This window comes from Cavia porcellus, unplaced genomic scaffold (assembly GCF_034190915.1).
Source record: "Cavia porcellus strain 051 isolate PalLab524CR breed Dunkin Hartley unplaced genomic scaffold, mCavPor4.1 scaffold_1, whole genome shotgun sequence".
In the NCBI taxonomy this organism is placed as follows: domain Eukaryota; kingdom Metazoa; phylum Chordata; class Mammalia; order Rodentia; family Caviidae; genus Cavia; species Cavia porcellus.
Window position 1 is genome coordinate 145,317,508 of NW_026947484.1, and position 14,665 is coordinate 145,332,172.

General features: G+C 40.8%; 1 non-coding gene across 1 annotated transcript; it reads left to right on the forward strand.

Annotated features, from left to right (window-relative positions):
• The first annotated feature begins 8,822 nt into the window (after positions 1–8,822).
• On the forward strand, positions 8,823–8,959 carry LOC111754332 (small nucleolar RNA SNORA2/SNORA34 family). The gene has a single exon (XR_002789035.1). It is a non-coding gene; the product is annotated as a small nucleolar RNA SNORA2/SNORA34 family (small nucleolar RNA).
• Positions 8,960–14,665: the final 5,706 nt, after the last annotated feature.

Sequence of the window (14,665 nt, forward strand, 5' to 3'; positions counted from 1 at the left end):
CTGACGTGTAATTGCTATAAATGAACAATATATTCATGAGTACAATGATTTGTTTTAAATAGTCGAGCGTGTCTTTTGGTTAGGCTCTTCTACCCAGCTACTTGGTCAAGAACAAGACTAGACATTGCTGTGAAACCAATTTTTAGATTTGGTTAGCATTTGTAATTAATAAATTTTAAAACCTACACAATGAAAATAGGTCTCATTCAACTAAGTTGAAGACTTTAAAAACAAAGACAAGTTTCCCACAGTAGAGGGAATTCTATACTAAGGCTGCAATGCAGTATCCCTATCTTAGTTTCCAGCCTGCTGACTTTCCCTAGGGATATCTGACTCAAAACTGCAAATAACCAGTGATGTAGCTCAGTGCCACCATGCCTGCCTGGCAAGCACAAGGTCCTGAGTTTGATTCTGCTACAAAAAAAAAAACCAACCATTGCCTGAATTTCTAGCCTGCCCTACTGTACTACAGATTCTAGATTTCACAGCTCCTACAGTTGTATGAGATAGATGCTTAAAATAAGAGAAAAAAAAATCCTTAGACTTTATTTAGGCAAAGAGATGCTGTTGGTTCTATTTCTCTGGGGAATATTAATTCACCTCTCACAATATTCTGTGCATTAATGATTAACTTTCATTTATAAAGCTTTGCAAGAAAAGATCACCACAAGTCTAGAATAAATTGTATGCTCCATATTCAACCTACATTTTAAGACTATCATCTGTGATATTGAACAGAACTTTCACAGATTCCTCCTCAGAGCCATTTATCCAAAGTGCCTTTACCAAAGTGGTGGTGTTTTCTTCATTAGCAGTAACATATGGGACTGGGTGTATGTTTGGCTGTACATAGGATATATCATCAAAGCACATTAAGTGAGTCACTTAACATTGTTTACAAAGAAGATTTAACAGATGTAAAAGAAAAGAAAAAATCTTTTGAATATAAACAATGATGCTGATAGATTCAACAACCAACATTAGTTTCAGAACTTTCTGAAAAGCAAACAATAATGCAAAAAATATGTTCTGTATTTGATTTGCAACCAGAAGTGAAAAGGTTACTGAATAATAAACTAGCTCTGGAAGAAATACCTCTTGTCAAATTAATGTAATCTTATTCGATAGAGTTATTGGTCTGCTAGAACAGGAAGAAGTGATAGATGTAATCTGTCTTCAATGTAGCTAGGTATTATATCCTGTCTGATATTACATAGATATTTGTAAAGCAGAAAAAATACAATCTAACACCTCAGTTCTTAAGTGGGTACATTTGAGAATGCTGAAGGATTTGTTCTCAGTGACTTTCAATACATCACTATCAACATAGAACAAAGCAAATGGCATCTTTGGGTTTTCATTATAACTCGACTGTTGCTGGAATCATGGTATTTCCAATGAGTAGCCAAGGTGGAGAAAAAAGAATTTCAACAACTGGGGATTCTCTCACTCTGTCATTTTTCCCTTCCCTGTAGCTTGATCTATAGCAGACTATAAATTTGCTTCTGTATCTCACACTTCTTGCCAGTTCTCTGTCCTCTTTTTATAAGTAGCACTCTAAACCAGTGAACACACTGCAAGTTTGGTCCTCTATGCTCTGAACCCCAGGAGACCTCTACAAAAGCAAACAAACACACATTATCAAACAGTCTTAGATGTCTGGCTGTAGTGGTTGTACATTTATAATTCTAGTGCTCTGGGGAAAGATGAGGCAGGAAGATTGTGAGATCAAGGCCACCCATCTGGGTAAGATAAACAAGTTGGCATGGTTGGTTTCTGCTGAGGCCTCTCAGCTCTGCTGTCCTCACATGATCTCCTCTTTATTTGTGTATTTCTGCTTTGATCTCCTGTTCCTGTAAGGACAGTGACCATAATGGATTACTCGCCATCTAGTGACCTCTTTAACTTCATTCCCTCATTAAAAGCTCAATGTCCAAGGACACTTACATTCTGAAATACTGGGATTAGGATTTAACCTGAAAATGAGGGCACAAATAAGCCCATACCACTGCCAGGAACCAAATTTCATGGGAGTCGGGAGAAAACTGAATTGAGGAGACATTGGAAAGTAAGAAATAGAAACAACTGGAGAAATTAAAAGAGACAAAATGTAACCAGACTGGAATTGACTGCTCATGTTTTTTTAGGGGGTGGGGGGTCTTTACTGGGGATCAAACTCAAGACCTCATGCTTGCCAGGCTTGTGCGGCTGAGCTAAATCCCCAGCCCCTAGACTGGATTTGAGGATCAAAGGAAGAGTGTTTTAGCCTGAGAGAAATTTGAATATCAAAAACCGAGGGGAAGAGAACTAAAGGAGAAACAAGTGTTGGAGAGAGAAGAGTCACATGGGTAAATGGAGATAGAGGGGTGCACTTTTCAAAGGGAGAAAGCCTGGAGGGAAGGAGGCGAGGATGGGCAGGACCAGAGCAGAGACTTCCCAGCCGGAGCATAGTACAGAAAGCTGAAGGACCTCCGCTTTCTCAGCATGTGGAAAGCAAAGTCACTCATCAGGATCCAGAAAGCAGACACACACAGTAAAAAGTTCAAATGGCTGCTGAGAAAAGGAGAAAGTGAATTAGGATGACTCTGGAGTGGACTGATCTTCCTGGACGGAATCTAACTCTGGATATTCACTGATCTACTGTGCTACTTTAGCTAAATTATGTTATTCTTTGTCATGTAATTCTGCTATGCAAAATAGTTAATGTCTTTTGTACACACAGCACATTGTTGTGAACTTAACTAGGAAAGTAGTTACATTTTCAGTGACAATATTAGTATCATTTTGCTTGCACTAGCATCTAACACTACACCTGCTTGGTCACTGCTTCTAACTTCTCAGTTTTGTTTACTCAGATTTCCGCTGGGCCATTTTGCAAGAGCTCAGTGGTCTTTGTGGATTTGATAAGAGTACTTCATTTTTCATTCAAAAGCTAAGCAGGAGGTCGGTCTTACCTGGCATATTTAGATTTAGCAATTTCCAAAACATTCCAAATAAAGTCTGTTTTTCTTCGAACAAAGAATATATACACGTAATAATGTATTTTCAAGTTAAAACAGGTGCTATCTTATTATCTGCTAGAGATAATCTCTGCTCTGCTCAAAGCTGTTTTTTAGAATTGTAAATTGAGGGCTGGAGGTTTAGCTCAGTGGCATAAGCGCCTTGCAAGCAGGCAGTCGTGAGTTCGATCCCTGGTACCGATATAAAGGAAAATGACAAAAAAAAAGAGAGAGAGAGAGAGAGAGAGACTTGTACATTGAGACTAACCTTTGCCTCTTACCCCTATGGAGAAGTGAGCCTGGATTTCTGGAAAGTAGGCAGTCTTGTCAAATGCATTAATGGCTTCTAAAACACCTCCAGTTCCTTGAGTCAAGAAATTAATGTGTTATCCACTTGGTGTCCCTTTCATATTCCCCAGTGACCTCGGTTAAGGTCTTTCCATTAGCTATAGACTGGAAAAGATTATGTTTCATCAGTGGGAAAGTTGGATTTCAAGTCAGAATCATGATTCTATAGTAAAAGCTACACTATCAATCCCATTTTAATTCCTTAACCTAATTATAAATTTCTGTCCCAACTCTACCACTGATGCTCTCTTTACTCTCTGTAATCTTAATTGTTAATCTATCTGTCCGCATACATTTGAATCTTCATTACAAATTTCCCTCTGTGTGGAAACACACTCGTATCCAAAACACTATTCTACTCCTTGGGCTGGCTTTAGCCCACTTCTTTTTGTCTTTCTTTCCTGTTTACTCCTATGCTGACACTGCCTGTGTCTCAAAGTTACCTTGTTGTCTCTCCCCTGTCTTTCAAATAGCAGCAAATGCAGGGTCAGGGAGGTAACACGAAGGTCAGATAGAATTAATAGGGTATGGTGGGAACTTGGGGAAAGGGAAACAGTCCCCATGTAAAGAAATCCACAACTGAAAGGTTTGTCATGGCCAAAACCCACTTCTGAAATGAGGGTCTTGCAGCTGTTTAGAGACAGACCTGTTCTCAGAACCAGGTGTTTCGGTCTGGGTCAGCACTCATTCATGGAGTGTTTAACGTGGCATTAAACCTCTGCATAATAAAGCATAATCCTTCCGACTTTAACTTCAGGGACGTTGGTAAGTCACTCAACATAATTTGCTTTTAATTTTTAAAATAGGCTTCTCTGGAAATTCACATACATTTACTTCTCAATACCATGCAAACCACCTCTTACTAAATGACATAATTTTCATCTTAAAAGTTTCCAAAGGGCTCTTTTTCTTTTTTTTAATTTTGCTTTGTTTCTCTGACTTAGAAGTGTCTCCTGGCTTCCTGAGCCTCTCTCCCATCTGTGACACCCACCCAGAGTGTATTTATACTGCTACATGTTTCATTTGTGCACAGCTCAGAAGGAACATCAAAGCCGTCTTTAGTCTGTCTTTACCATACTGGAAGATTCTATTTTCCTGGATTTAGCAACCACAATTAAGTATTTTCTTAACATTTTTCTCACCAATTTTCAATGAGAAAGATAGTTTCGATGAAGAATCTAAATAAAAAGCCTATACCTGAAGGTACTTTTCCTCTCACACTCAGAGTAGACTTTTTCAAAATCTTATTTTATTCTTGAAATAGCACGAGAGTATTTCCCTGAGACATTTCTTGAAATGATGTGCCACTTCAGAGTAATTTTCTTGTTGCTGAGGCTGCTGTGAAGACATGACGGGAATTTTACTCTCAAATAAAGACTAACAAGATACCACTCTTCTCCACACACGTTATCAGCAGCTCAGCAGGACCATTTCAATTTGGTTCAAGAATAAGGAATCCCATGCCAAGTTATGATCCAACCCTCGGGGAGGCAGAAGCAGGAGATTCTCAATTTCAAGCCCACCCTGGGCAATTTAGTGAGACCCTGTCTCAAAATAAAAAATACAGAAAGTGTGTAGCTTGGTGAAAAGGCCCCGGGTTCAATTCCCAGTGCTGCAAACAAAACATGGTCCTCCCTCGCAGGGTTCTAAACACGGTCACTGCCCTGAGCTTGAAATAAATAAGGACGCAGATGTTTGGGGTATCAGACAAAAACAGCCACAGGATTGTGTGATGGTTTGTGTCCAGATGTCCCCTCAAAGCCTCATGCAGTCACGGGGCCAGGTTTCATGAATTTGTGATTGATTCATGGTCCAGTGCTGGGATAAAGGGTATGAGCACCATACCCACCCTAGGGCAGGTGAGCTTGCATACACTATAAGGGACAAAAAGAAGCCTCCTCTCTCCCTCTCCTTCCCCACTTCGTCTCCCTCTCGTCTCTCTGTACTTCTTGCACTCTGTCTTGCTCTCTCCCTTGTTGCTTTTGCTGTTTTTCGCCACCGTGACCGTTGCCCTTCTGCCATGCCACCCTACCTGCGAGCCAGTCAGTTATGGACTGAGAACTCTACAAATCGTGAACTAAATAAACCTTTAACCTTGGGTGTTGGCTATTTTGTCTCAGCAATGAGAGAAAACAAAGATGCCTTTTGACACTCAGGTTGGCCTCTATTTCTCCATTCGTCCTGCCTCCATCCTCTCTTTATACCACAGATAAAAATACTGTATACTCCTACTGAGTCTTGCCTTGAAGCAATCACATCATTTCCTTCTCCTTCTAGCTCACTGACCTGCCCTTTCTCTCCAACTAGCCTCTAACAATTGCCTCAAATAAATTCTTTTCCCTCGAACTGGCATCTTCTGCATGTCCTATTAGTACACACCACAAGGCTCAGTCCTGAGTGACACAAAAGAACTTCATTAAACGCTTGTGAAATTAAAAGAAATGTTCATTCACAAAGCCACGTCTTATCCCACAATTCTGTCCACCAAGAATGTCCTCAATCTTCATCTTTCCAAGAAGGATTATTAGTCTCACTTTTCTGTTTTTTCTTTTTTCTTTTTTTTTTTGGTTCCAGGGATCAAACTCACGACCTCACGCTTGCCAGAGAGGCACTTGTGTTACTAAGCTAAATCCCAGCCTCCTAGTCTCACTTTTCAAACAGAGCATTTCAAGCTTGTGTGATGCACTTTAGCATTTGATTATATCCCACCTTGGCAATATACTTCCCATCTTCCCATAAAGATGCTGTTGCCTGTGGAGTTATCTGCTGCTCCTAGCATGTAGTGTTGCTCAGCTAATGCTGAAACTGGTTATAAGAAGACACTTAGATATGCTCTTTGCAACTTGCCAGCAGGAACTCCATTGTGTTTTGAAGATCAGTACTGTAAAGTTCAGCTTTCAAATAAATCAGCTTAATTCCAGGAAAATCTGAGTAACTCCAGGACATTAGTCAGGAAGGATAAGAACAAGCATCCTTGATCCAAAGAACATGAGATCTTCCATATAGCAAAGTCATCTCCTAAGCAGGGTGATAAATTCACTTGACGGGAACATGGGAGCCTGTCTTTTCTAAAGATGCTACCCTTCCCTTGTATATAACATATCCTCACCCCCTTTTTCCAAGAACTAAATAAGAAATCTTCCAGAGGCTCTTAAATTTTTAAGAACGATGGCTACTGGGGTCATTTTGTCTGCAATAATTCATTTTGGTCTCTTCTTGGACTGCCTGCTCTGGGTCAGATGCATGACATAGCCGTCTCTCCTTTGTGACAAGGAGACATACGTCACTTTAAAAAACACAACTTCTGTAGCTGTGGCAGATCACCCCAAACAACTAGCAATTACAGAAAAGGATTTTTTTTCTTCTAAAAGTATTCATTGGATGACAGGAGTGGCCAATTTCTCTACCATCCAATTAAGTAAGATCATATTTTATTTAACAGAAGTATATATCAGAACTGTTTCCAATGCAGTGACATAAGGCTAGCTCAAACTAGCCTAAGTCAAAAAGGGAATTTAATGGACACCTAACTAAAAAGGCCCAAGGTTGTCTGGCTTTGGCAGGAGTCGGCAAACTATAACCCATTGCCTGCTTTTGTGAGTCGTTCTATTGCTCATGGCTACACTTACCCTTCTACATATTTGAAAGGTCACTTTAAAGCCACATCGCTTTCCAGAAAGTTTGCCAGTCCCTGGCTTCAGGGCACAGACGACATCACGGGAATTCTCCTGCTATCCTTGGCTATGATCTTTCTCCAAGATGATTTTACTCTTGAGCCTCATTCTATGCTGATATTTCTTTCTGCTAAGACCCCGCTGAAAAGAATATTGTTTTTCTGGTAAGTGCTGAAAAGCTCTTAAATTTAACCTGACAACTTGGGTGAGATGCCCATGCTTGGATCGAAGCCTTCTAGAGAGGAGGAAGGGATGCGGCTTCGTGGCTTGGCCAGGGTCACACAGCAGCCCTGGTGCTGGGGTTGAGTCAGCCACACCCAGGACGCCAGGATGGAGAACAGGATGAGGTCCAAGGAGACAGTCGCTGGGAAGGCAAGAGCAACAGATCTTATAGAACTCCTCCTCCACCTCCAGGTAGTTCACATTCTGATCTTGGACATTTCTCTTTTTTTTGTCTTTTTCGTTTTTATCGGTACCAGGGATCGAACTCACGACTGCCTGCTTGCAAGGCAGGCGCTTATGCCGCTCAGCTAAATCCCCAGCCCCGATCTTGGACATTTCTTAAGGCACATCACTGAGACTTCATGTGGCCATAGACCTTTAAGGCAGTTATTACTAGCAACAGTGGCACTTATTAATGCAGTTTTATATAAGGTACTATAGCAAATTCTTAAGAAACATTACTTGTGTATCCTTCAACAGTGCTATGATGTAGGCATTTTAATTTCCATTTTACTAGTGAGGCAACTACAGATGAGGGTTTAACAAAATCTGTCCCTAAGGGTTGGAGGTATAACATAGCAGTGAACTTGTCTAGCCTACATGAGGTCTAATTGCTAGCACTGCAAAGAAGCTTGCCCTAAACATTTCAGAGTAGGAATTAGAAACATTAGGATGGGAGAAGAGAGAGTTTGGGGTATTAATTTCCTTGACTCTGCGGCTGAGTTCAAAGACCACAGCTCTCGTCCTCCCTTTCAGCTCTGTCTGGGTTTGGGAAACCTCTCGTTCCTCTGGCTCCATCTCATCAGGGATGTAATGGCTCACTGCTATTGCTAGCCCTGGAAGGCCACGCCATCCTTTGTTTCTGCTGCAATGAAAATAATGTGTCTTATTTCTGTTCATACTTTTGACAACAGTCCCTTCCTTAGATATTCCTCATTCACACATTTTGAATGGGCCATCGGGGCTGGGGTTTAGCTCAGCGGCACAAGCGCCTGCTTAGCAAAAAACGACTTGGGAGTTTAATTCCCGATTTAAAAACAAAAAAACAAAAAAACAAAAAACAAGAATGAAGGGGCCATCCAACCCCTGACTCCATAATCTATTAAAACTTTACAGTCCACGATACTATGTATAGTAAATATAGGCTCACCTGTCTTGCTCTCAAGTCCATTCCCACAGTGTTTGAATGCCTGCTAAGTGTCAGGCACAGCTGACAATATGATAGTACAGTACTTTTAGCTCTAAAACTCCTTCAGCTTATGGCTCAAAACCCCTCATCAAAAAGTATGTCAGCATTATTGTTTTTTTCTTAGCAGAAATTATGTGTTGGAGGAAGACAGCCAAATAAACTGACGTGTGGCTATTGTTTTTTCTTTTTTTTTTTTTTTGTCTTTTTCGTTTTTATCGGTACCAGGGATCGAACTCACGACTGTCTGCTTGCAAGGCAGGCGCTTATGCCGCTGAGCTAAATCCCCAGCCCCTTATTGTTTTTTCAAAGCACCTAAGAGAGTAAACATCTTTTTCTCCATCAGTATTGGTTTTATTCCTTCACTTCTTCCTTTAACAAATATCTATGGTTTTGGCTCTGAATGAAGGCTGGCAGCTTCCTGATGCTGTTGGTTTCAAGTAGGAGCCTAAAGAGATCTCTTTCTATTGTCTGTTGGCCATTTCAGAACTTAGGCAGTGAAATGGTCAATTCATTAGAAAGAAACAGCTTGAAGCAACCCCCCCCCCCACCTCACCGTGAGTGGCTGTGAGCTTGGCAGGCTTTGGTGGCCCAGGACGGGAGCCACTGGTGATCACTGGGACCCACGCCATGCTGGGACCTGGAGCGCTGGGAAACCAAGCAACCCCTCCCCATGAAGACATGGACAACTATTTGTAAGAAAACAAAAGACAATATGATAGATAGTGAAGATTTCAGGTCGTCTAGCTTTGAAATTTATATCTCTTACATAGCTTTCTTATGTTCTATTTTGTTCCGTTTTGTTGTGTTTAATTTTACCCCCTTTAAAATACAAATAAAACAAACAAACAAACAAAAAAATCAAACATTTATGGAATACCTAAAATGTTCTAGTCACTGAGCTTGACCCTTAATATAGAGGCCAAGCACAGTGACAAGGATTTCAAGGACTCATAAATGAGAATTTTACCTAGCACATTCCTTCAAGAGGAAATGTCCTCTCCCAGAATGGTTCCCTGGCAGACACTGAGACATATTTCAGTATTACAGAGGGCTCAGCATCAATTTTTCAGTAGGGATTGGGATGGAAATTGGTTAACTTCAGCAAATCTGAAAATAAAATTTACTGTTGCAATGCAATCTGTTTCCAAATATTGTAAATTCATTTTCATTTGGATTCTACTGATTCAGATTTTAAGTAATTCACTAAGGTTTCCATCTTTGCTATTGATTAAAACTTCTAAATGTGACAGCTCCTTCCTCTGTAGATTATCAGAGTGTTTTTCATTCATGCAAGGAAACTAACTCAAAATTTGGAACTGGTTGGCTTAAAACAAATATGTGAAGAACTAAAATATAATGGAACGATGCAAGAACATTCCAACACTGATGCTCAAAGGAAGAAGGCATTCTATCCAACGTATTAAGGAAATGATTTTCAATTTTGAGGACCAAGTAGGATTGGTAGGGAGAGCTTGGAAAAAGAGATCCAATGTTCCAGATCAACAGGAGCTTATGACCACAGCGCTGCAGGAAGGAAAGTACGGAATGTGCCCTGATAACATCTGCAGCTCCAGAATGCAGGTGTGGGAGACATTCAACATTAAACCATTTATACTTCTAACGAAATGTTACCACTCATAAAGCTTGAGAATAACCCCTCTCAGCTATTACCCCATTAGTTATGAGAAAATAAAACACACAAGACTAAGATCAGGAATAAATGATGCAAAACATATGAAACACTTCATCTAATACTAGGTATTACTTACTGGTCCACGGTAAGTGGTCCATGAATAATAATTTTTATTGATTACTTACCACATGCTAGCCACTGTTGTAAATGTTACATATGTTGATAGATCTGCAACTCCATTTTGCAGATAAATAAACTGAGCTTTCATTTTTATTATTTTTGTCACAAATATGTGATGTCACTTCATGTCCCTTGACTTATAAATCTAACTCTTTCTCTTTCTCAAGGCAACTTCTAATTCAGCCCCCCCCCCCCTTTTTTAACTTTTTATCGGTACTGGGGATCGAACTCACGACCACCTGCTTGCAAGGCAGGTGCTTATGCCGCTGAGCTAAATCCCCAGCCCCTAATTCAGGTTCCCTTAAATGACAGATTCTCTTTTCTCTTTTAGATTACTAGGAAGAAATAAAAGTTTCTTTCTTTAACGATGTACTGGAGATTTTGCTCTCAGTCCTCCTTCTTCTCCGGTTATTTTCAGAGTGGGGTGGCCTGCCGGAGTTGTTGTGTGGGAGGAATCATTGATTCACGGAGGCCAACAATGCACAGAACCAGCCCTGCCTTCACCCACCCCTGAACACCATGGAGATGCCAATGGCAGCCTCCAGGCCAGTTTTGGCTTCTCTCTTCCTGAATTGCCTGCTGCCATCTGCTGGCCACATTGGGTTAAAATCACACTCACGTTGATGTTTCACAAGTTTCTTAATGAGGCTCCAAAACACTCCCTGGCACTGCTTCCTGAGGCATCCTCAGGTTGGCCTGGGGAGCCAGCGCCTACAGAGAGGCCACTGGGACAAGTTTCCAAGCAACACATTCGGGCAAAGGCGGCTCAGGCTTAACGGCCAGTTCAGAACAAGGTCCTCGCAAGTCACATCAGGAAAACTCTCAAGCCACCATCCCTTAAATTAATGCCCTTATCCTACAAATGGCTCCTCCCGTGCAGTTACCTCTTCCATGTCTCTCCCATCTCTCACTCACCTACTTCATGTTCTATTATCCACACTAATGTCTGCATGAGAATCATGTGCTCATGATAGTTATCTACTTAAAAAAAATTTTTTTTTTTTTTGGAAACAATTCCTCATGGAAAAGTTACAAGACCAGTACAAAGAATTCCCAGTGACTCCACTTAGGTTCTCCAATCATCCACATAGTTCCTTTATAGCACGGGATTCCATCCAGGATCACATGTTGTTCTGGTTGTCATGTTTTAGTATCTGCTAGTGTGGGCTATTTCTCAAGCTTTCCTGGGCTTTCCTAGCCTTGACATTTTGAAGAATTACTGGTCATTTTGCAAAAAGTCCCTCAATTTGAATTTTTCTAATGTTGTCTCATAAAACTCAGTTTATGCATTTTTGCTAAAACATAACAGACCCTGTGTCTTTCCACCACGTCCTACCTGGTGGCACACGTTTTCTGATGGGTTAACACTGACCATTTTCCTTGAGACGGTTTCTTCTGTGAGATTCCTCTCTCTTATGTTGTTATTTTAGTTTTCCTTTTGCTTCTATAACAAATTACCACAAACCTAGTGAGTTAAAACAACATAATTTTTAAAAACCCAAAATCTTACAGAACTGAAGTCTGAAACGGGTCTCATAGGGCTAAAACCCAGGTGTCAGCAGGGCTGGCTCCTTTGGGGGTCCCAGAAGAGGATCTCTCTCCTTGCCAAACATGTCCCAGCTCCTAGCAGCCACCTGCTTCCCTCCGCTCTTGTTTTCTCTCTCCATTTCTTTCTTTCTTTCTTTTTTTGGTCTTTTTCCTTTTTATTGGTACCGGGGATCGAACTCACGACTGCCTGCTTGCAAGGCAGGCGCTTATGCCGCTGAGCTAAATTTTCTACCACCTCTCCTCCTCTGATGCCCTGCTGCTCTCCTTCATGCACATGGAATCACATCAGACTCATCCGAGTGTCCTCTCTGCTTCAAGACCTTTGGCTCCGCCAAGCCAGCCACATCCCTTTTGCCATGTAAAGTAACGCGTTCACAGATCCTGAGGAGTGGGAAGTGATCTTTGAGGGTCTATTTTCTGCCGCCACAGTATTTAATATTTTGTGCAGAGATAGTTTGAGGCTGTGAAAATTACTGTTACTTATTCCCCATTCACACATGAGTTTTAGCAGGCTCTGATGCATCTTGCTTAATTATCACTATAATTATTACTAATGGTAAATGATAATTTTTTTGTTTTTTCTTTTGGTACTAGGGATTGAACTCACAACCTTACACCTGCCAGGCAGACACTTACACCATTGAGCTAAATCCCCAACCATCAAATGATAATTTTCTATCATTCCTTTTACATTTATTAGTTAGCTTTCTATTACAAAGAAGAATTTTCTTTTTTCTCTATTTATTAACCCATTTATACATGTCTGTATAGACTCACAGTTTCCTTGTTTGGTTCGATAGATTACGATCCAGCTGGGCACAGTAGCTCATACTTGTAATCCCAGCACTCTGGGAGGCTGAGGCAGGAGAATCAGAAGTTTGAACGCAGGTTGGACAACTTACTGAGATCTTATCTCAAAAATAAAAAAATTTTACAAAGGACTGGTGCTACAGTTCAGTGTGAAGGCCTGCATTCAGTCTCCAGTAGGGAAAAGATAAACATGGTCCAATGGCATTTACTGGTATTTATTTTGATGAATGAATCACACAGTATGGGCCAGCGGAGTCCCTTTAAGCTTCTGTGTTGTGTTAACATGTTCTTGCCATTCTTGAGTACTGCCTTACTTTTGGTCGTAAAAAGATATGCTGTCCAGGCTCAGGTTGTCGTTTCCCTGTCCCAGTCATAGAATCGGCTTTTTCTCTGAGGAGCACTGGTTCCTTCAGTGGGCAGGCCAGGGGCCAAGACCTGGGTGTAATTACTGGGCATTAGGCACTGCTCCCTGATCCTTTGGGTTGAGTAAAGTAGGAAATTTGTGTACACACACACACACACACACACACATACACACACACACACACACACACACTTATAGCTCTATTTCTTTATTTGTGTATAGAAATCTAAGAGTTCATCATAATACCTGCAGTGCCAATTCAACATGCATGAATTTCTTCCTTCTGCATTTAGACCCCCCGTGAGAAAACTGACTCCAATTTACCCTCATTACATTTGCTTCGCTCCTCAGACTTCCTCTAGCTCTAGGCCCTGCTGGACGGCTTCCCTCCGTGAGCAGCTTGATTCCTGTGCAGCTCTGTCGTCTACGCTGGCTGCATATCTTGCCGAGCTCTGCCTAAGAGTATTTTGAGGAAGGAAGCAAAGAAGGAGAAAAAGAAGGCAAGAAGAGAGGAAGGAGGAAGGGAGGTGGGGAGGGAGGGAAGGACAAAGAGGAAGGAAAGGAAGGACAGGGGAAAGAAAGAGATGATCATGTGTATTTAAATGGCCCTCTTACCACTATTATAATTCATTATTTAGTTGTTATGTTCACCACTAAAATTTAAACTTTAAGAAGACAGTGGTCACGTCTGCCTTATTCATTGTGTATTGAACCCTGAGGGCCAAATGTGCCTTTAAGAAAATGCCTTAATTTCCTTAAAAAATTTAACAATTAAATGGTATAAAGCCACAATAGGAAAATTAGAAACTAAGCAGTTATTAACAAAACATACTCACACAACTACAATGTTCACATTACCTAAATCATGCTTTATCTACCAGAAACCAAATTTTGGCTTTTTAAAAAGCCTCTTCAGGTGAGTGCCCTTGGGTAAAATCTTCTCAGTTATTGATGTTTTGTTTTCCTCCATTTTGGGGTTTAATGGTGTTTGAAAGTTGGATTTTTTTTTTTTTTTTGGTAACTCATGACCGCATGCTCTCAAGGCAGGAATGTATGCTGCTGAGCTAAATCCCCAGCCTCAGGGGGATTCATATCTTATTTAAGATATGAATTCCAGGGGCTGGGGATTTAGCTCAGTGGCATAAGCGCCTGCCTTGCAAGCAGGCAGGCGTGAGTTCAATCCCTGGTACCGATAAAAATGAAAAAGACAAAAAAAAAATTATATATATAAAAAAAGATATGAATTCCAATACAAAGCTGTATGCCAAGATAATTCCAAACATTACTGTCCTCCACTATTGAGTAGAAGCAATGCTGGCCATTGTCTTAGGACACTTGTTTTAGTGCTGCAAGATGCCTTAGAGTAGGTGATTTATAAACAATGGAAATTTCTTTCTTTCTTTCTTTATTTTTGTGCAGTGCTAAGGAATCAAACAACAGAAATTTATTACTCGTTGTTGTGGAGGTTGAGAAATTTCAGTGCTTCAACAGAGGTTCCTGCTCTGATCCACAGAGGGTACCTCCTGCCTGGGTCCTTAAAAGTAGGGACAAACAGGCTGAAGATTTAGCTCAGTGGCATAAGTACCTGCCTTGCAAGCAGGTGGTCGTGAGTTCAATCCCTGGTACCGATAAAAAGTTAAAAAAAAAAAAGATTTATCTCCCTATTTTGGGGGCTGGGGATTTAGCTCAACGGCATGA